This window comes from Mustela erminea, chromosome 1, assembly GCF_009829155.1.
Source record: "Mustela erminea isolate mMusErm1 chromosome 1, mMusErm1.Pri, whole genome shotgun sequence".
In the NCBI taxonomy this organism is placed as follows: domain Eukaryota; kingdom Metazoa; phylum Chordata; class Mammalia; order Carnivora; family Mustelidae; genus Mustela; species Mustela erminea.
The window spans coordinates 80521857-80543819 of NC_045614.1; the positions used below are offsets into that span (position 1 = coordinate 80521857).

The window sequence follows — 21963 nt, forward strand, 5'->3', positions numbered from 1 at the left end:
TCATATTGGTCTGTGATGGACTGGCGGGAAAGCAGTTTCGGAAGCACTGTTCTAAGCTATTTCCCCAGCTTACAAGCCACTTAGGGAAGGTCATCCCACCACCTGCCCCCTCATGCCCAGGGTTGTTACTGCATCACTGTGGTCTGCTTGGAGTAAACTCAGTGATTTCCTGTGCATTTGTATTGATTTTAGGCCTGATGGCTCTGGACAAACCAATTCACTTACCAGGACTAGGCGACTCCCACCCTTAGGATTGTCCCACACCCAGGAAAAGCCTAGACGAAGCAGGAAAGTGTGGACAGAACAGGCATTCTCTTGAGAGCCTAGAACAGCATCAGCCCAGATGTTGTTCCAAGCCTAGTCATGACCTTCATGTCTTGCCAAATGCAAAAATGGCTAGTTGTCACTCCCAGGATTCCTTCCCTACTCCTTACTTGCTCTTTACTTGTCCCTATTTGTAGCTGGGCACATTGTGACCAAGGAAAAAAGTACTGCTTTCCCAGTCTCCTTTGCCTCTAGATGTGTCTCTGGGACTTGCTTCTGGCCAGTGAGGGAAATCCTCGGGACTCCCAGGAAGCCAGTCTGAAGGGAGCTGACTCAGCAAGGTGGAGCCCCTTTCTGTCTTTACTTCTCTTCTTCTGTCTGTAGGAGGCCATCTTGGACCCTGTGGGAACTTTGAGGATGGAAGCTATAAAACAGGATGGAGCCCCAGAAACACAGAACTTAGAACCCATTGTCCTTGGACACTTGCCTCCATACTTTTTTTTAATAGAAGGAAGAAATAGGCTTCTATCATGTTTAAGCCATACTTTGATTTTTCTGTTTCATAGGCTAAATCTAATCCCGAAGTTTCTCTCTTCTCTTTCACTGACAATAATGCATAAAGCAGCATTGGCCGATCCACCCTTCACCCCGGAAGTCATTGAGGAGAGCAAGCTAGCAGGACAGCAACCTGATTATACATTCTTATGGCCATATTTGTACTTCTAAAAGGACACTAGAAAACATAATGCTTCACCCAAAAGCAGCATTATGGCACGGAGTTGAAGAAAAATTTAGAATTTATAACTCTTCTACATAGATCTAGATATATGTAGGGACTCTGAGGAACATATCAAGTCCATCCTCTGACTTTTGGCTGTCACATGGAGGCACTTGGACACAGTCATGGGAAAAGCAGTGACAACTGAGCTCTTACTTCTAAGGTCCAGGCAAATGTGTTTGGAAAGGCTATAAATTAATGGCTTATTGGAGAAGATCATTATGCAAGTTAATTTTCCATAGGCTTTGGAAAGCATTTTCTTCCTTTCTTTCTTTTTTAAAAGATTTACTTATTTATTTGAGGGGAAGGAGGGGCAGAGGAAGAGGGAGAGAGAGAATCAAGCAGACTACCCCTTGAGTGCAGACCCTGACGTGGGGATTGATCCTATAACCCTGAGATCGTGACTTGAGCTGAAACCAAGAGTCGGACGCTTAACTGAGTGAGCCACCCAGTTGTCACTGGAAAGCATTTTCAAAGGCATATAATATTCCTTATCTTATGTACAGGTTCACAAAACAACTATTCCTCATAACCCAATGTTTAAAAAAAATGTTGGTCTCTCTACAGAATAATTACATGTAAGTTTGACCTCTTCTCTTAAAGCCATTGAATATATTTTTTTTACAGAATCAGCAAAGAATTTGGTTTTGAATATAGAAGTTGAAAGCTCTAAGATTTACAAATGATTAGAGAAAGGTATTCATTGAGAAGTGACATACAGCTATAATAAAATCTATCGTTCCTTCAAATACTGTAATTTGTATATAATAAGTGGGCATCGTAAGTGATTTATAAATTTTTTTTGCTTCCTGTGAACCATGAGTTTATTACAGACAGGTATATAAATTGAACGCTCTATTTATAGCTTTATCTTTACCAATGATGTCATCATCTTCATTGTAAACAAACATATTTCCAAAAAGGCACACATACACATGCATGCATATATGCACACGTGGGCACAATCACTCACTCGCTCTCTCACAAAATCAGTCTGATATTGGGCTAAAAATGTTTTTGAGTATTCTAGATGATTCTAACTTTAAAAAAGTAATTATCAAGAAAACTGTTTAATTCACAGGGCTTCTAACTTCCTATGAGTAAGACAATGAAATGATTATCCTGATTCTTTAGATACGTACACAAACAGATAGGCCTGTGTCCTTGCCCCTATCCCTCTCATAATTGCTATCTCTGTGGTTGATATCCAGAAGCTAATTTTGATGAAATCAGATGAACATATTCATAATCGGAAAACAGCACCACGAACTCCTCCAGCCGCCCCCACAGTTGTTGCATAGGGGGCTAAACCCTTCCTCGTAAGACTTCTTCCACTGGAAGAATGAGTGTTGCCATAAAGAAAGGGACCAGGGAGAGGACTTTTGACAGAATGCTGGGTAAGATTACTTGCAGCAACATTAAGTTATTTACATCAAACTCTCCACATTCATTTACTAGACACTTTTTGGTTGCCCTGGTCTCTTTTTGAACTCGAGATTTCCTTCTTTTCATGTCCATTATGAAAGAGGGGGTGGTGTAACAAAAAAGTGTAGTGTTTTTGGTGACAATTGCCAAAGAAAAGGCTGAAAGTATAATTTTATCCATGATGTCATTTTCTCTGGTAGGTACCTCTGGTTCTGTGAACTGGCATGCTTAATACCCAGCCAAAAACACAAGGCAAAAATGACACAAGCCTTCAATTGCTTAATCAAATAAACAAGCCTAGAGCCTGAGCATAAACTTCATGCTTTTTATTATAATCACAGTTGAACAGGCTTGGCTGGACTTCAGTCATTTATCACCAGCAGTTTGTGCCTGCATCTGGGAGAGGCTCAGAGTTGTACCGTCCTCTTCCCAGTCCAAGCCCAGCCCTTGGCACTAACTGTGCCACTGACTGTGGTCAGTGCAGTGGCTCCAAACCCTGGGTTGCCATATGAACTGGCAGGGCTGGCAGAATGAGGAGATGAGCCCTCAGTGATGATCACAAGGTTGTTCCCCACAAACACCTTCTGCCTCGGCATATTATTGCTTTGAAAAAATTTCATCCATTGTTTTTGTTTTGTTGCCTTGCTATTTTACAGAAACAATACATGCAATGCATGAACATATTGCTTTTGTAGAAATTTAAAACATCTGAACTCAACAGCACTATCTATTAACTGGATATAGTTGACATCTACAGAACACTTCATCTAATAAGAGCAGAGTAAACATTTTTCTCAAGTATACATGACATATACAATAAGTAGACCCCATTTGGGGCTATAAAACACACCTTAACACATTTAGAAGAATAGAAGTCATACAATGTATGCTTTCAGACCACAGTGAAATTAACTAGAAATCAATAACAGAAAAAGAGCTGGAAAATCCCCAAAACTTGGAGATTAAACAACACACGTCCAAATAATGCATGGGTAAAAGAAAAAAATGTAAAGAGAAATTGCAAAATATTGTGAGCTAAAGGAACATGCAACTTCTCAAAATCTGGGGGATCCAGCAAAAACAGTACTTACAGGGAAATCTATAACAGTGAATGGATATATTACAAAGAATAAAAGAGGGGTATCTGGGTGGCTCAGTTGGTTAAGTGTCTGCTTTTGGCTCAGGTCGTGATCTCAGGATCCTGGGATCTTGAGGCCCAGGTCGGGCTTTCTACTCAGTAGGAAACCTGCTTCTCTCTCTCTCTCCCTCTGTGCACATGCAGGCGCTCTCTCTCTCTCTCAAATAAATAAATAAAATCTTAAAAAAAAATCTAAAATCAGTCACCTCAGCTTCCATCTTAGGAAACTAGAAAAGAAGAGCAAATTAAATTCAGAGTAAGCAGAGGTTCCGCTCTAAAAATTAGAGCAGAAATAATTAAATTAAAGCAAATCATATCCAAGAATGTATAAAAAGAATTATCCACCACAGCCAAGTGGGCTTTATTCCAGGCATGCAAGGCTGGTTCAAAATTAGAAAATCAATTAGTGTAATCCATCACATCAACAGGCTAAGGAAGAAAAATCACATGATCATATCAATAGATGCAGGAAAAGCATTTGACAAAATCTAACACCCATTCATGATAAAAACTCTCAGTAAACTAAGAATAGAGGGAACCTTCATCGACTTGATGAAGAATATCTACAAAATCATATGACCAACATCATACTTAAGGGTGAGAAACTAGAAGCTTTCCTGCTAGGCTCAAGATCTTCCTCTTGGGACAACAGGGTGGCTCAGTCAGGTGGGTGTCCTACTCTTGGTTTCCGCTCAGGTCATGATGATCTCATGGGTCATGGGATCAAGCCCAGTGGCAAGCTCTGCACTCAGTGGTGAGTCTACTTGAGGATTCTTCCCCCTGCCCCTCTGCGCACTCATTCATGCACACGTTTTCTCTCTCTCTCTTTCTCTAAATAAATCTAAAAAAAAAAAAAAAAGGATCTTCCTCTCATCACTTCTTTTTGATTCTGTCCCTTTGAAATGTCTTATATGTAGTCAGTTTTTCTCCCTTATCTTTTGTAGACTTATAGGATGATGGGGTCTGAAGCCGTGGGTTTGTCTTTAACACCCTGAGGACAGTATCTGAGGATGGAATTGCTCTGAGTTTTATCCCTGCACATCCTCAATCCACATGCTCTTCCTACACTTAAAATTTCAGCCCATTTCTGATGGTCTTTATTCTTAGCATCTGCCCAGGTCTCTCCTTTCAGTTGTCTGATGTGGCTCTTCCTCCTCAAAGAGCTAGGAGAGTTCTCCTCCTCTTCTCCCTTCCCCATCACCTACACCATCATAGCTCCAAAGGCATTTGGAAGTTCCTGGGGTCTGCTGGGGCCTTCGCACACCGGCTCTCTTTGCCCACACAACCAACCTTTTAAAAGCAGAGTGGCCATAGTTGTGGTCTCCACATAGCTGAGGTCTCCTTCCTTCCTCTCTCCTTCCATCTCTCTTTCTTTCTTTCTTTTTTTCTTTCTGGTTTATTTATTCATTTATTTGAGAGAAAGAGCATGCATGGGGCAGAGGGGCAGAGGGAGAAAAAGAAGGAGAGAAGCAGACTCCCAGCTGAGTACGGAGCCCACCACAGGTCTTGATCCCGGGACCCTGAGATCACAACCTGAGCCAAAACCAAGAACGGGCTACTCAAACTACTCAACCCAGGAGACCCAAGGAGGTTTTGGGACTAGTGAAAGATCACTTCTGACTTCTGACTAAATGTGACATTAACTCTGCCCGCTCCCCCCATCCTATTAAATGACAATAAATTAAAAAGAAGGATATAAACCCACAAGAAAAAGAGAACAAAAGAGGAGTTGGCAGCAGATGAGTAATATCAATAAAATTTTAGAAAAGTGAAAGCAGATGAAAAAATGATAACCTATTTCACAGAACAAAGAAACTGAAACCTACTTCGTATGAATTACAAGGCATATTTGCTTGGCTGAACTCAGGATTTGGAGGTCCAAGTAACTCTAAACACTGCCATATAGGGTGGGGTTAACTCTGGGATTGGCTGAAAGTTTAGTTGATAAGTAATTAGACCCAGATTCCCTTTCCTAGCCCAGTCAGCCAACTACCCCTCTGTATCAGTTATCTAGTGCTACATAATAAATTACCTCATAATTTAGTGGCCTCAGATAAAAATAAACATGTATTCCCTCACAATTTCTGTAAGTCAAGAATTCTGGAATGGCTTAGCTGGCTCAGGGTGGCTGAGGTGGCTCTGGCTCAGGGTCTCTCATGAGGTTGCAGTCAATATACTGGTTGGAAACAGTTCCAATGGTCATCTAAAGACTTGATTGGTGTTGGAGGATCTACCTCCTAGATGGTGCACTCCCATGCCTGGCAAGTTAGTGTTTTTGGCAAGAGACCTCAGTCCTTCACCACACGGACATCTGTTCACTGCTGCTTGAGTAGCCTCACAACATGGCTGCTGGCTTCACCCAGAGCAAGTGGTCCCAGATGGTAAGGTGGAAGCTGCAATGTTTTTTATGACCTAGCTTGGGAAATCATAATTCTGTCATTTCTGCAGTATTATTTCAGCGACATGGGTTGCTCTAGTCAATACAGGAGGGGACTATAAAGGAGTTGAAAATACTGGGCAGTGAGATTCACTGGGCACCATCTTGAAGGCTGGCCACTAAACCGTCATCTCTTTGTAGATGTCTCTATAAACCCAGAGACAAAGATCACCAAGAAAGCTTCTCACATAAAAAAGAGACCAAAGCAAAGAGAAATGAAAGAATTCAGAGAGAGAGAGAGAGTGTTAGAGTGGCGGGGGACGGGGGTGGGGGGAGAAGGCAATAGGCAGAAAGGAAAAGGAAACTTAAAAAGAAAAAAAAAGAACTAAGTCTTCAGAGAGAAAAAGTAAGATATTACGACCATGAAAGAAGACCAGATATGAAAATAGTGGTGATAAAAATAATAAAAATGATAGTATCAAAAATGATAGTATCCCACCCTGACACTTACGGAGTCTATACAATGTGACAGGCCCTCTTCTAAATAAGACTGTACATGTCTTAACTCACATAATCCCCAAAACAACCATCCCAGGAGGCAGGTTGGATGGCTATGTTTCAGAGAGGCATTAAATAATTTCTCCAAGGCACAGCTAATAAATAGAAAAGTCTAGAGTTGAACCCAGAGCCAGAGTTCTTAGAAAAGAAGGCTTCAAACTCTGTAATCAGTTCCCTTTCCAGAGAAGAAAAGAATACTGATTTCAGACGCAGATTAAACTGTAAGAAACTCAGCTGGGCCCATGTGGCGGGCAGGGTTGAGCTGGGAAAATGCGATGAGCCGGAGTGTAGTACCCGCCATAGTAGAGAGGGGGGTCCAGGGTTGAGAGGCAGAGACAGCTGGCTCAGAGCATTGCATGGGGCTTGGCTCACTGCCCTGGGCATCCATGCCGTACAGCTCCTCAGGGGACCCTGTGACAGAAACTCTAGAGCAAAAGCAGAGTTTAGGGGTTCATGGCTGGAAACTGGAAGCCATGGCTGTTCTTGACCATGGTGTCAGCTACCACTTTTTTTTTTTTTTAAAGATTTTATTTATTTATTTGACAGACAGAGATCACAAGTAGGCAGAGATGCAGGCAGAGAGAGAGAAGGGGAAGCAGACTCCCTGCTGAGCAGAGAGCCCGATGCAGGGCTTGATCCCAAGACCCTGAGATCATGACCTGAGCTGAAGGCAGAGGCTTTAACCCACTGAGCCACCCAGGCACACCACCAGCTACCACTTAGTGATCAATCACCTCACCCAACCTTCACTACAGGCCTTATAGGCAAGGAAACAACAGTTTAGAGACTTTCCCAAGGTCTCCTAGCTAGAAGAGGCAAAAATGAGGTCAGCCCCTAGGGTGACCTGGCTTTTGACCGTGAGAGATTGTTTGATTCAGCTCTTCACCTTCCCCTTATGTCCACACTCTTCACATTTCTACAACCTGGTGTTCAATTTGGCCACGGCTGCTTTGGCTAATGGAACATTAATTTGCGCGACACAGCCAAAGGCTTGAAGTTGCCTATGCACTGCGTCTTGCTCTCACGCACCTCTGCCATGGAGACAATGAGGACAAGCCTAAACCAGCCTGCAGGTCCCAAAAAGAGGATGAGAGACATGTGGAGCAGAGATGGCCCCAGCTGAGCCAGCCTCCGTCACCTGTCCCCCAACCAACTCACAAACCCAGATGAAGAAAAGAGTGTTATTTTAAGCCACTGGGTTATGCAGCATTTTGCAGCATTAGTGAACTAATTAATACACCATGTGATAAAAATGCCTGCCATCAAGATAAATAAACAGAGACTGACAGGAGTAAGGAAAATGATCAGGGTCTGCTTGGCTAGGGTTGCCTGATTTAGGAAAAATACAGGACCTAAAGAAATTTAAATCTCAGATGGACGTTAAATATTTTTTTAGTATAGGTACGTCCTGCGCAATATTTGGGAAATACACTAAAACAATCATTGTTTACTTAAATTATGTATTTAGCTGGGCATCCTATTCTGGCCAAGAGTCAGACTATGTAGAAAACACCTGTGTGTAAATGTGGGCCTGAGCTAGAAAATGAGAGGTGAAAATCAGAAGTCACCTCCTCTACTCTCCATCAGGCAATAAGTACTTATTTAGGGCAGGTGGTAAGTCTCTGATGTAGCCTTTCCTAGGGGGAGGAAGTCATTGAAAAAGCTGCCTGAAATGTTAAGAGGGATGCGCTTGCCAGTGGTTGGGGAAAGTTTCTTGGGGCCTTACTGAAGCACTCTAAAACTGGAGTTCATGGGAAGGCCTGGTTCCAGCAGCCCATGGTAGCACAGCAAGCATCCCTCCCAACCTGAAACCTGCATCCCTTTTGCTGGATCCAGGACACGTTTTCCGGGTTACAGCACCATCAGTCTGCAAGGTGCCTGCAAGGGAAAGGTGTTGGGGGGGCTGAGGTAGGGGGCAGCCCGGGCCCAGGAAGGGACTGTCCAAGGACTGTTGTGAAGATATCAGGCCAGTAGGGAACAACCAGTGAAGCCAGGGGGCCTGGATGAAATCAGAAAGTAGAAATTGAACACGGAGGAGGTCAGAGTGCAGAAAAGCCACACCGTGGGGCAACACCCTCCACCTCCATCTCCCTCTTCAGCACATTTGGACCAGTCGCTGTCTGGGGCTTTGCACAAGCTAACTGGCTATTTTTGTGAATAATCGCCAACTCGACCCAGGAAGAAATTCCATGCTGTCAGCCAACAGCACAGACTGTGGCAGGAAAAATGACACAACTTCATCCTCTGGGCAAACTTGCAAATTATTACAAATTTCCCCATCTCTCCCCCACTCGAAGCTGGCTGGAGAAAAGAGTGTCAGTTTTTCCATGGAGATAGGAGACTTTTTCTCCATTTGATTTCTCATGATCAAGCAAATCGTTAGGGCTCTTCACTTTCATTCCTGGTTCCCTTTCCCCTGACATCGAAATCGGACCTGGGCAGGCCCAGCTCCGAAGAGCTTCGCTTCTCAGGATGCAGACACTAGGCTCAATGACACGTAGTCTTGGTCAAAGACAGATAAATCTGAAAGGGACGCTGGCCAGCTAAAATTTTGCATCTCCTAATAAATGACATCATGAAAACCAAACACGCGTAACATGGTCACCAGTGGAGAACAGTCTTGACACAGACCATAACCCATGCATCTGAGGCCAAGGTCTACCTAACCACTGATAACCCTGCCCCTGAAGGCCGACAGAACCCACTACTCGGCTTTCTGCAGACCCAGCCTCCCCCTCACGTGCTGCTGGTAAATTTCACACCCTCTCTCCACTTGGATTCAATTCAATTAATAATTATTAAGCCCCTGTGGTGCTCATCACACCATACTAGGCTCCAGAGGAATACAACAATTAATAATGCAAAGGGTCTTGCCTCAGCAATTTTGCTGTTTAGAAGGAAAGGAGAGCTACAAATTGCTGTCCCGTGGGAAAAGATCAAGAAGGACCCACAATGGTTCTAGCAGCCACTGGAGCAGGGGATGTGGAGAGCTGTTCCTTGGCAGGGAAGGCTGGGGGTAGGCAGGGCTGTCTGGTGGAAGAGGCAGCATTGGAGCTGGGCCATTATGGGCTTCAGTCATGGCCTCTAGGAGCTCAGAGAAGTCTAGGCACTGGGAGGGAACAAAGCTTTGGAGGGAGGGTGGCCCCAAAGCATAGGGTTTGTAAAGAGAGGAAGGAAAAGTCAGAACCTCAGAAGCACTTGCTCAGAGGAGTACCTGGAGTTTGGTTTGTAACCCCAGCCGGACCCCAGAGAGTGGTGGGCTATTTCCCCGGGCACAGCTCAAAGCCCATCCCTTCCTCTCTTACGCAGAAAGCCAGATTCTAAAATAGTTTACCCAGAGAGCTCAAAGAATGAACCCTACGTATATCAGTGTTACATTGCCATCATGATTCCCTAGGCCATCTCTAGAAGATCTCAAGGAGCTTAGCGCTGAGCGCCACCTCTCTCTGCTGATAAAGTAAATTCTCCCTGTTGCAAAAACTTCTGGAGCAGCAGGAAACCAACCTGTCAAAGGAAATCGATTTATTCACTCAACTGGAATGACCCGACCCCCTTAACAGATCCCCCGAGAGGGAGCAGTTTACTTCATTCAACCCATAGGATGAGGCTGATATCCCATAATAACGCAACATCTTCGTGAGGAAGTCAGGGTAGAGATGACCATTCCCACTTAATAAACAAAGGAAATGAAGTGCAGTTTTCACAGTTACCCAAGAGAGATACTCACTGTTAGCCCATGAACATGTTCCCAGGTCAGGCCAAGAGAGGCTCATCATAGCAGCTTCCGTAGGTACAAGATGATTTCCAGCCTGCCTTGGCATCGCTGTGTATCTGTTTCTCCCAACCAGAAAGCCAAATGCCAGAGCTGCTTTATCATGCTAGGGACGGGGAAATCTAGTTTTACGGTTTTCCCCCCATTCATTCCTAATTATCGGTAGCCCCTGTTTCCTCTCTTCACACCGGTTCTTCCTGACCTCTCTTACTCTTTAGAACGATTTTTTTGGAAGACCTTTCTGAATCCGCAGCTTGTAGGCTGAGGGAGAGCTCGAAGCCCCAACAGGCCAAGTCTCATTCTATGACAAGCCCCCTCCGGGGATTTGGTCCTCGAGGAAGTGACATGTGCAACCGTGTCAGCCTCCAAAACTTCCACCTGGACTTGATCGCCCAGGGTCTCCAGACACTTGTGTGTGTTGATCTTGGGATGCAAAACAGCTGCTGGCCTTTGAGGCATCTCGGTAACTATGGAGACAGGAGCCTAAACATCAGTGAGGATGTCAGGAAGCAGGTGCCCCTCTGAGGAGGAAAAGCATCGGCAGGAGCTAATTTGGCTCTGTCGGTTCGTTACAAATGAGGAGGGCAGGGTTCCCAGGCCTCTCTGATCTGATGAGATGACTGCGGCTTTAGAGAGGCTCTGCTGCTCCCTTGGCCTTCTCTTGGCCCAGGTGCTGCTAGTCATTTGTTTACTCTGCAAATACATCCCAAGGGGACGCTAGGTGCCAGGCACATGGTGCGAGTGCCAGAAATGGAGGCGGGAGACAGAGTCCCTGCCCTCAGAGAGCTTCCCGGGGTGTGGGGCTTTCATAGCTAAAACTGAGAAAGGCCTGGGCAAATTGGGACAATTTGGTAACTTCCTGTGTGGGGGGGGAAGACGGACCTTTAACAAGGATACAAACGAACACGTTCAGTTCAAATAGTGATCAATACAACGAAGGAAACGACTAGTGTGATGTGATACGTTGTGAGCGAGGAGCAGAGGCTGGGGGGCAGGAGGAGGCACCTGCTAACGTCAGGGGGAAGGGGGCCTCTCTAACACGAGGCCCCCAGAGCCAGGGACCTGTGCTGAGGGTCAAGGAAACAGGGACAGAGATGGCAAGTCTGAGGAAAAGAAGGCAGGCCAGCGGAGCTGGAGTGGAGCGAGCCGGGAAAAGCCGAGGTCGGGAGGCCCACTGGGGGCAGGCGGGGCGGGGGCGGGGGCGGGGGCGGGGGCTGGGTGGGGGTTGCTGCAGGTCGCGGTGAGGCCCGGGGTTCTGGAACAGTACTCATCTAGCGAGCGACCTAGCATTTCTGCGGTGCAGATACTCTCAGGGGTTTTGCATACTTTCACTCACTCTCCATCCTCTTGACAAAGGTACGTTCCTGTCATTACCTCTTCTTGCCGCAAATGAAGAAACCCAGGCCGAGGGAGGAGTGAGAACGCTCCCAGGGTGGCAGAGCCACGGGGGGCGGAGAGTGGGGCTTCACGCCCAGGCGGTCCCGCTCTCTCATTTCCCCAGTCCGCCTCAGGTTGCAAGCAGCGGGGCTCCGCGATCTGATTTATATTTGGGCCAAACCTGGTCCGCGGCCCGCTGCCCTGTGGGACTGACCCGCCCCAGCGCCGCGGGATCCCAGGGCTTGGCGGACTGCGCTCAAGCCCCAGATTAGCGGTGGGCTGGGCTGTACTATTTTCAAAATGGGCTCCAAATGGAAGAAACCAGGGAGGTGAAAATATTATGGCATATTGCCTTTTTAACTTCCACTTTGCTTCTTTATAACCACCCTCGATATGTTATTCTCGCCCCTTGTTGAATGTAGAAAACAACATAACCATCCAACTGCAAAGACTGTAATATCAGCAGCCAAATTACTTTATTGGCTGTGGTTAACAATGGGTTTTCTCTCCTCCACCGTTTCTGATAAAATGTTTGCACAGCATTATATGGGGGAAATATATAGCTACAGCAATAAAAAACGAACAAGGATAATTTGTGTGTTGGCATTTCCACAATAGAATGTCAAATATTTCATACTCTGGCGATATGAGCCTTTCTACGCTTGCTGCTACTTTCTTTGAAAAGAATGCTTTATGTTCATTTTATTATTAATCTTAAGCTGCACATATACATTATATACACTCTTTTCATCTGATGTTTCTCAAACAATAATCTAAGGTCTGTAATAAACACAAGTATGTCTTGAACATTGAAAATGACACCACGTGAGATGAACTAACAGCAGTTGCTACTGAGGGAGAACATTCTTCCTACAGACCACCCTGTCCTCATTTCATGCGATGTCTGCGTTTTTTTTTTCGGAATTCCTTGCAGTGATCACTTTTACAAAGGGAGTTGGTTGCTTTTACAGAGTGTGATGGTCAATCGAAGCAGACTCATTTCTCTCATTATTCCTCCAGTTCTTTATACAGAAACTTTTTAGCTGGTGGGACAGGATCATCAGATAGAAATTTAACTAGGAATCATCACTTTTTTTTTTTTTTAAGATTTTATTTGACAGGGAGAGACACAGCAAGAGGGGGAACACAAGGAAGGGGAGTGGGAGAGGGAGAGGCAGGCTTCCTGCTGAGCAGGGAGCCTGATGCAGGGCTCGATCCCAGGACCCTGAGATCATGACCTGAGCCGAAGGCAGAGCCACCCAGGCACCCCATCACTAGAAATCATCACATTTTAAGAGTGCTTACTGATCACATATGGTAAGATGAGTTGAAAAGTAATCTGTATGCATCATTTGAAGTTAGGGCTTTTTTATTCTCAAGAAATAGCTTTTAAATTAAACCACAGTAGATATTTTCAATAGGAAAGTATCAAAGTGGAAAAAAAGGGGCAGGAGAGACCTATGGTGAATTCTTGTTTTGCATTTCAAAAAGAATACTCAGAAGCATAAGGGTCCCATCCCCAAAGCTCCCTGTGGTACGTAGGCACCCCGTGAGGACCTCACATGGGTCACCTGGTTTGCCATCCAAGTACAAGTCTACAAAAGATGTGATGGGTGTCCAGGAAGCCTCTAGAGGGTGAGAACCTAGAACCTGAGCTGAGTGGTCTTCAGAAGGGCCAGCAAGATCAGGTGGTTTCAGACTTGAGTACACACCTCATATCTGATGTTACATGTTTTAGTTTTTTTTTTTTTTTTGGCAAAGACTGAAACAAGTCACCTTTCACACCCCAGTGTGAGCAGTGGGTGAACAAGTGTCATGAACACTTGCCATCTGACAATTGGATACTTGGTATCCAGGTTGTGGGAATGGGGACAGTGGGTGTGATGGGTTGAAGAGGGGTCTCCCCAAGATTCATCCACATGCAGATCCTCAGACCTGTGAATAATACCTTATATGGCAAGAAGATGTGGTTAAATTAATCTTCGGAAGAGGAACCAACCTATCCTGGATTATCTAGGCAGACTCTAAATGTAACAATCTAACAATGCGGCAGGAGTTTTGACACAGACCCACATAGAGATGAAGTGATCTGAAAACGATGCGGAGACCGGAGTAATGCAGTAATGCAGCCACGAGCCAAGAATCGCTTGCCACCACCAGGGGAGGCAAACAATCTCCACAAAGTCCGGGTAGGAAGTGCAACCCTGCTGACCCCTTGATATCAGCCTCTAGAACTGTGAAAGACTACATTTCTGTTGTTTTAAGACAAGTTTGTGGCAATTTATTATAGAAGCCGCAGAAAACTAGCACAATGGATAGTAGGCAGGGGGAGAAAGAAGGGATTTTTTTCCTTTGAAAGAGAACTTATTATTACTTTTTAAAAAAGACTTATTTATTTGAGAGAGCGGGGGAAGGGCCGAAGGAGAGGGAGCGAATCTCAAGCAGACCCCCCAGTGAGCTCGAAGCCCCGATGCAAGGCTCTATACCGGGACCCTGAGATCAAGACCTGAACGGAGATCAAGAATTGGATGTTTAACCAACGGAGCCACCCAAGCACCCTTGTAACTTTCATAGACAGAAAATTCAACAGTGTACACTTAACTCAGTTTGGCAGCCAGTTCTTTAGCCTTTGCCTTTTCAAGTTTGGCGAAGTGAACCACCCACTTTGGACCCCAATACTGTCTCCCCGGGGCTGGCGGATCTCATTGTATCTGTCACTGTCATTGGTCCCGACAGCTTTCACCTGCTTAGCCAGAGCTCCCTTGTCTTCTGAGTTAACCTGCGTGAAGGTGACAGTGGTGCAGATCCTCCTGGGGACCAGATGGCCCAGCCTGGCCTTCCCCCTGATAATGCAGTAGGGGACCCCCCCATCTTACAACACAGGGCAGACAGGAAGACAATGATCTCGGGGGAGATGTGCAATCACCACTGGCTGAGTTGTCTTATTTTCCACTAAGGTGGTGACAGTATTAACCCCAGCTTGGAGGACAGGTGGCTTCATGGTGGGGACATCCCCTTTGCCCGCAACTTCCTCCTCAGCCCGGAACAACAGTCTCTGCTTCTCCTCCTGCTGCGTCCCTCCTCTTCATCTGTGGGCCGCTTAGGCAGCTGAGTAGCTGTTTGGTGGCCCAAGGCCCTTGTGAGTTTATTAATCACTGGGAGTACTTTGAGATTTGCTAGAGAATAGCCTTTTGCCTCTGCAGCCAGATGTAGTGGGGTCATTTGGCAGAGTGGGTGAGGTCCCTTCTGGACTGGAGGTCCTATCCGCTGCTAAAATTCTTGGCCTTTTCTCAAACGGGATTGATGCTTTCTTGGCCTCCTGCTGCTTCAGAGTAGCAGGGGCTGGGGCCCCCTTCGTCTCCTTTGCCTTCTTGCCTTTTGGCATCTTGGATGGTTGGAGGAAAGAGAAAGAAATTATTTTTTAGCGGCATCCTCAAGGAAGCTAGAACCTTCTGTTGAGTCACTGTGCAAGGAGCCTGGGAGCTGGCAAAGAGGCACAACCTCCTGCGGCGAGCTGCATCCTCAGACGGCCATGACCTCCACTCCCTGGGGTTTCTCCTGCGGCTGTTACGGCTCATGGCACAGAGAATTTGCAGCTGTAGTTAAGATTACTAATCAGCTGATTTCGGAACAGATTATCCCTGTGGCTCCAACCTGGTCACATAAACCCTGTGAATGCAGAGAGTCTTCTCCAACAGGTAACAGAAAGGAATAGGGAAAGGAAGGGAAGGGGAAGAGGGAGGGGAGGGGAAGAACATCACTGGGATGCACTCCAGCTGGCCTGGAAGAAAGCAAACATGTACAATGGGAGCCCTTGCCAGAGAAGGTGGGCTCTCGCTGCTGAAAGAGATGCCCATGTGACAGTAAGGGAAAACAGAGACCTTACACGTAGAGCCCTAAGGAAGCCGACTCTGCCCACAGTTGAAAAGAGAACCGCGAGGCCCCCCGAGGAGGACCATAGCCTCAGCCCACACCTTGATTTGACCTTGTGATACTTGGAACAGGCTAGAATCCAGACACACTGTGCCTGACTTTTGATCTACAGACCCATAAACTAGTAAGTAGAAGTTGTTTCAAGCTGCTGGGTGTGTGGTAATTTGTTACACAGCAAAAGTAACTGATACACACCCCCAATTGCAGAACTGACCTGGATGGGCAGAGAGGCTGCAGGTATGAGAGAGTTTTCTCCAGTGTCTTGCCCCTATCATTCCCCACCTTCCTCCATCACCAGGACACACATACCTCTGTGCTGGGATTATAAACGATCTTCTGAAGCCCAGGTCACATGACTATTATCCGATCCATCCACATTAATCCTGAAGGAATAAGGTTCTCACCCTAGCAGATCCTCTAGGCAGGTGCTAAAATCACGTGATACAGAGAATAAACTTGCCAGTTCCCAAATGGAATCCCATTTGTGGGACGTGCACACGTGCACATGAACATGCATGCGCACACACAATTGTCGATCTAAAAGTTACCATATATTTTGCCCATTTTCAAGAGGAAGAAACTACAGATTTTCACTATTTTAACCAAGAAGAAGAAAACCGCCCTGGACTCAATCTGAGAGTAAATCTCATCTCTCTACACCCACTCCAGCCCCCGTCATTTCCTGTAAGTCTCTGGAATGTGCTATGGCACTCCCTGGGCTAGGGCATTTTGATTTTCACAAGCTTTCCATCTGCCCGAAGTAGTCTTTCTTCCACTCTTTTTTTTTCTTTTTTTAAATATTTTATTTATTTATTTGACAGACAGAGATCACAAGTAGGCAGAGAGGCAGGCAGAGAGAGAGAATGGGAAGCAGGCTCCCCGCTGAGCAGAGGCCAATGTGGGGCTCGATCCCAGGACCGCAGGATCATGACCTGAGCTTAAGGCAGAGGCTTTAACCCACTGAGCCACCCAGGTGTCCCTCCTCCACTCTTCTAATGCCCGAGTCCATCCTTAAGGTTTCAACTTAAACACAATTCCCCAAAAGCTCCTTTCTCTGACTCCCCAGTCTAATGTGTCCCCCAGTTCCTTCTCTTCTCTTTCTTGGCACTTTGTCACATTCTGTGATTATATATTGACTTCTCTGGTCTGCTTGCTGGGCCACTAGAATATAGCTTTATATATTATTCAGCACTCTCTTGGTGGCAAGCAACAGAAATCCTCTCTGGCTTGGTTAAACTACAGAAGACCAGGAGCTTGTGGGATTCAAAGACAACACAGCCTCTGCAAGGGCAGGAACGATGGATATTGTAGACCTTCTCAGTCCTTCTCCCACATTTCCAGCCACTTCAGAAATGTGGGCACCACTACTCATGTTGCAGATTCCTAGGAGAGGGCTTCTGGTAGGTCAGGTTGGGTTGAGTTTCTGCTCTCAGACATCACTGCAAGTGCCAGTGATGGGCCCAGTGTGAGAACAAGAAAGCACAATCTGGTACTTTGTTATTAGGTGGGAGGAGGGATGAGATGGATGGCTTTCAGTAGGCAGCATACCAGCTTTACCACTTTGTCTGAACCCGGACTGTGGGAAAGGCTCTGGACTGAGCAGGGCTACTGTGTCCGTGGGTCTGGCTTTCTTAGCCTTCTTGCAGGTCTTTTAGCCTTTGGATAGTACATGTCTCCTGCAGGTGTTACCACAATCAAGAGGCTTTATCGTCCTGTGCCTTGACACTACAGATGAAGTATTTGTGTCTCCCCCAAATTCATATGAAACTAAATCTGCAGTGTGATGATATTAGGAATTGGGGCCTTTGGGAGGTGGTCAGTGCCCTTATAGAAGAGGCCTCCTTCTGCTATGTGAGGACACGATGAGAAGGAACCTGTCAATGAGCCAACATGTTCCTCTCACCAGGCAATGATGAATCTGTCATGACCTTGATCTTGGACTTTCTAGTCTCCAGAGCTCTGAGAAACAAATTTCTACTGTTGATAAGTCACTCAGTCCATGATATTTTGTTACAGCTGCCCAAACACACTACAGAGATTGGTACTGAGAAGTGGAGTGCTGCTCTAACAAAGACCACAAATGTGAAGGTGGCTTTGGAGCCAGGTGATGGGCAGAGGGTGGAGGAAGTTGGAGATGTGTGCTAGAAAAGCCTACACTGTTGGTGAATGAAGCTTTAAGGGCAATTCTGATAAGAGCTCAGAAAGAAAAGAGAGCCGGAGAGGAAGCTTCCATCTTTCTAGAGAACACTTGAGTGATCTTGAACAGAATGTTCACAGAAATATGCAGGTTAGAGGCCATTCCGATGAGGTCTCTGATGGAGATAAGGAACATGTTACTGGAGAGTGGTGGAAAGGCCATTCTTGTAATCAAGAGGCAAAGGACTTGGCTGAATTATGCTCAAGTTCTAGTGTTTTGTGGAAGGTAGAGCTTGCAAGCGATGAACTTGGATATTTAGCTGAAGCTTTTTTTTTTTTTTTAAATATTCTATTTATTTATTTGACAGAGAGAGATCACAAGTAGGCAGAGAGGCAGGCAGAGAGAGAGGGAAGCAGGCTCCCTGATGAGCAGAGAGCCAGACTCGGGGCTCTATCCCAGGACCCTGGGGACCATGACCTGAGCTGAAGGCAGAGGCTTTCACCCACTGAGCCACCCAGGCGCCCCTTAGCTGAAGCTATTTCTAAGCCAACTGTTGAATAGCCTGTGTTCTCCCGACAGCTCATAGTTAAATTCAAAAAGACAGAAATGACTTCAAGATGGAATTTTTCATCAAAAAGGAAGCAGAACTTAAAGATTTGGAAAATTCTCAGCCTATTTATTTTGTAAAAAAAAAAATGAGGCAGGGTGTTGGGCAGAGAACACCAAGGGTGTGGCCTAACCACATTTGATCAGGAGACTGTATGACTCAGCCACCTCATCAGAAGCCTGGAGCTATTGTCCGAGACAATGGAAGAGCAACCACCTGAGGGAACTCGGGAAGTCATCAGAGTGGTTATAAAAATGGGGCTTCTAGTGCCTGCCGGACCTCTGTCTTCCCATTAGCAGCTCTGCTTCCCACACTTAGGGTAGGAGCTGGTGGAGAAGGGAAGATGCCAATGTTTCTGAGCCCCTGTGGATCCAGGGCACTGTGGCCATCCCTCCAGCGGGAACCAGCAGACTTCGCCGGTGTCTGAGTGGCACTGTTTCTCCAGAAGCTGTGGGGGCATGGCTGCTGCCCCCCAGATTTCAAAGGATGCCCAGACACAAAGCTAAGGGAAGGGTCATTAGGCTAAGCTATGGGGACAGGGGCTCCTGGGATCTTGGGGGGTCCAACTCCTGTCTTGCAAAGATGCAAGGGGTTGGTGGGGGCAGGACCTCCACCCCAGTGGGTCCTGAAGGGGAGACTCCTGCCCCAGTGGGCCTGGAGGGCAGAACATCAAGCCACAGAGGCTTACTCTCATGCCTTAGAATTTTTTTTTTTGAAGATTTTATTTATTTATTTATTTGACACAGAGAGAGAGAGAGAGAGGGCGAGAGAGTGAGAGAGCGCACGTAACAAGCAGAGGGAGAGAGAAAAGCAGACTCCTTGCGGAGCAGAGAGCCTGACTTGGGACTTCATCCCAGGACCCCAAGATCATGACCTGAGCTAAAGGCAGACGCCCAACCGAATGAGCCACCCAGGTGCCGCTCATGCCTTAGGATTTAATGTTGTTTTTGGACTTATTTGGAACATGTCATTCCTTTAATAAGTTTTTGGACTTATTTGGAATGTGTCATTCCTTCCTTCTTTTGTATTTCTCTCTTTGAAATGGGAATGTCTATCTTGTAACTGCCCACCATTGTATTTTGGAAGCACATAATGTGTTTGATTTCATAGGTTCATAACTGGAGAGGAATTGCCTGAGGACAAATTGGGACTTATGCCTCCCCTCTATCTGTCTGGATGATATTTATCTGAGACTCTGGACTTTGACTTTGGAGTGGATGCTGGAACAAGTTACGGCTTTGGGGCCCATTGGGATGGAATGAATGTATTTCACATGCCAAAAGAATATGATGTTAAGGGCCTGGAGCAGAATGTCATAGAATATTTGTGAATACCAGTCTACAGTATTTTGTTCTAGACTAAGGCAGCAGATGAACCAGATACCATACGCTAGCCCAGCATGCGTGATCCCCAGAGCTGGATGGGATCCATACGCACCCTTGACAAGACAGCAGTTTGTAGTGAGAAAAACTGGGCTCTGGAGAGACCTCTGAGTAGAAATCCAGCCTTAAGCACTGTGACTTGGTCCAGTCATTTAGCCTGAGCCCTGATTTCCACATCTATAAAATGGGTATAATTATACATCCTTGTGAGCACATTGCTTTAAATGGCTGGCTTCTAAAGCCTTTTAGGGATTCCTTTCTACAGTATCACATTATTTTCTGCATACCACCTATCACCATGAGAAATTATTTCATGTATACATTTATACCTTTATCTCCCCACCAGAATGACAGTTCCAGGAGAACAGGAACTTATTTGAATTATTCAAGGCTGTATTTTCAGTGCCTGGGACATCATAGGTGCTCAGTAAATATTTATTAAATAAATGAATCACAAATGAATAAATGGGGACCCAAAATGGAAACAGAAGAGAATGCAACGGGGTTTTTTCTGGCCTCTTATGTGGAGGGATGGAACAGCTCCAGCAAAGAGGCTGCACCCTATAAGCCACATTTTCTGTGTTCCTGTTATTCTATTTGTTTTCCTTTTGTTGTCCCCGTGGCCGTAGTCATTCTTTTTAAACATTCCCACTGTGTCTCAGCAGTGCCACAGGGTAATAAAAGAAAGGCTGAGGGTCAGAGGACCTCCCATCTCTGAAGATGCCAGGACCCTGGTGACAATAGTGAATGAGCCAGGAATCCTACTGGAGGCGCCCCCTCTGTCCTGAATCAACTGGGGAGTTCCCAGGTGGTTTATCTGAAGAAAGTAGTGATTTCCTCAATACTTCCTTACAAGTCTGAGGATCAGGGACGCCTGGGTGTCTCAGTCGTTAAGTGGCTGCCTTCAGCTCAGGTCACGACGATCCCAGCGCGCCATGGCAGGCTCCCTGCTCAGCTCTTCCCGAGCTCTGTCATAAATACATAAAATCTTAAAAAAAAAACAAAAACAAAAAACCCAAGTCTGAGGATCAAACGACATAATGTATATATATATAGGTCCTCCAGAAAGGACCTGACACATCGTAGGTCCTGCGTGCATGTCTGAAATAGAAATGACCCTAAAATTCCATGATCCCAGCTCCCTAGATACTTCTCCTTTAGAAATTTCTAAACATCACCACTGAGTGATAAACTGTGGTTTCTCAGAATTACTGCCAGCTCTGGCCCCTGGCATTTCCTCTTTCTCAAGGAAAACAAAACAAAACAAAATGGTCCCTTCTTTCTCAACCTTGTAGCAACTCTTGCTGTGGCAGAGGAAATGTAAATTGCCCAGGGAACAGCCAATCTGAGGTGTCATCTCACTGTTCTCCCGTAAAGAAGTTAAACAAACAATGGAATGCCTGACCCCTTATTCTGAAGTTTTTCCACCTGCTTTGTAATTAAACACCCGTTTATGGCCCTGGGGGAAGTGAGGGTGAACCAGGAGCCTTGAGACTCTGCAGTCGGTTTTCAGGCAAACTTCTTTGTGGTCCTGGCAAGATTCATCTGAAGAGTAAGGGCACCCCACCATTGTTCCTGAGGCTCTGGGGAGACCCAGACTGATTCCTGCCTGCGAGGACGTGGACGCTGCCTAGACAGCTCACTGGGGAGCCAAAAGGACTGTCTCCTGAGCAAATGCAATTTACAGCAGATGGGTCACCTTTTAGCCCTGGGGCTTTAGAATTATTTGTGAGGCTTTTTTTTTTTTTTTTTTTTAAACCTTTTAAAATACTTCAGACTGTTTGATCTTGACAAAGCTCCTGCAGGACTCCGCTGGGAAATCTTAAATTCGAAGATTTCAGAAATCCAAGGAAGCTGGGGGTGGGAGGCTAGTGACCTTCAGCAGATTTCACTGGTTGGACCTCCTCCCTGTGGGACCCCGGGGGCGGGGGAAGCTACTTTAACCCCTCCGTGAAATGGGAATAATAATAGTACACAGTACAATCCTCGGTAGAATGAGGACTGACTTCTTGGAATAGTGCCTGGCACATGGTATCATTCAAAAAACACTCCTTGGGCTGCCTGGGTGGCTCAGTGGGTTAAGCCTCTGCCTTAGGCTCATGGTCATGATCCCAGGGTCCTGGGATCGAGCCCCACGTAGGACTCTCTGCTCAGCAGGGAACCTGCTTCCCCCTCCCCATCTGCCTGCCTCTCTGCCTACTTGTGATCTCTCTCT

The 21963-nt window shown here is 46.0% G+C and overlaps 1 long non-coding RNA gene and 1 pseudogene across 1 annotated transcript in view; both read right to left on the bottom strand.

Moving 5' to 3' along the window:
* LOC116582731 overlaps positions 1-10532 on the bottom strand; it is a 66986-nt gene extending 56454 nt beyond the window's left edge. The window contains exon 1 of the long non-coding RNA XR_004282509.1: positions 10268-10532. This is a non-coding gene — a long non-coding RNA (uncharacterized LOC116582731). The remainder of the gene's footprint in view (positions 1-10267) is intronic.
* A 3754-nt stretch (positions 10533-14286) lies between these two features.
* LOC116590297 lies at positions 14287-15116 on the bottom strand (annotated as a pseudogene).
* Positions 15117-21963: the final 6847 nt, after the last annotated feature.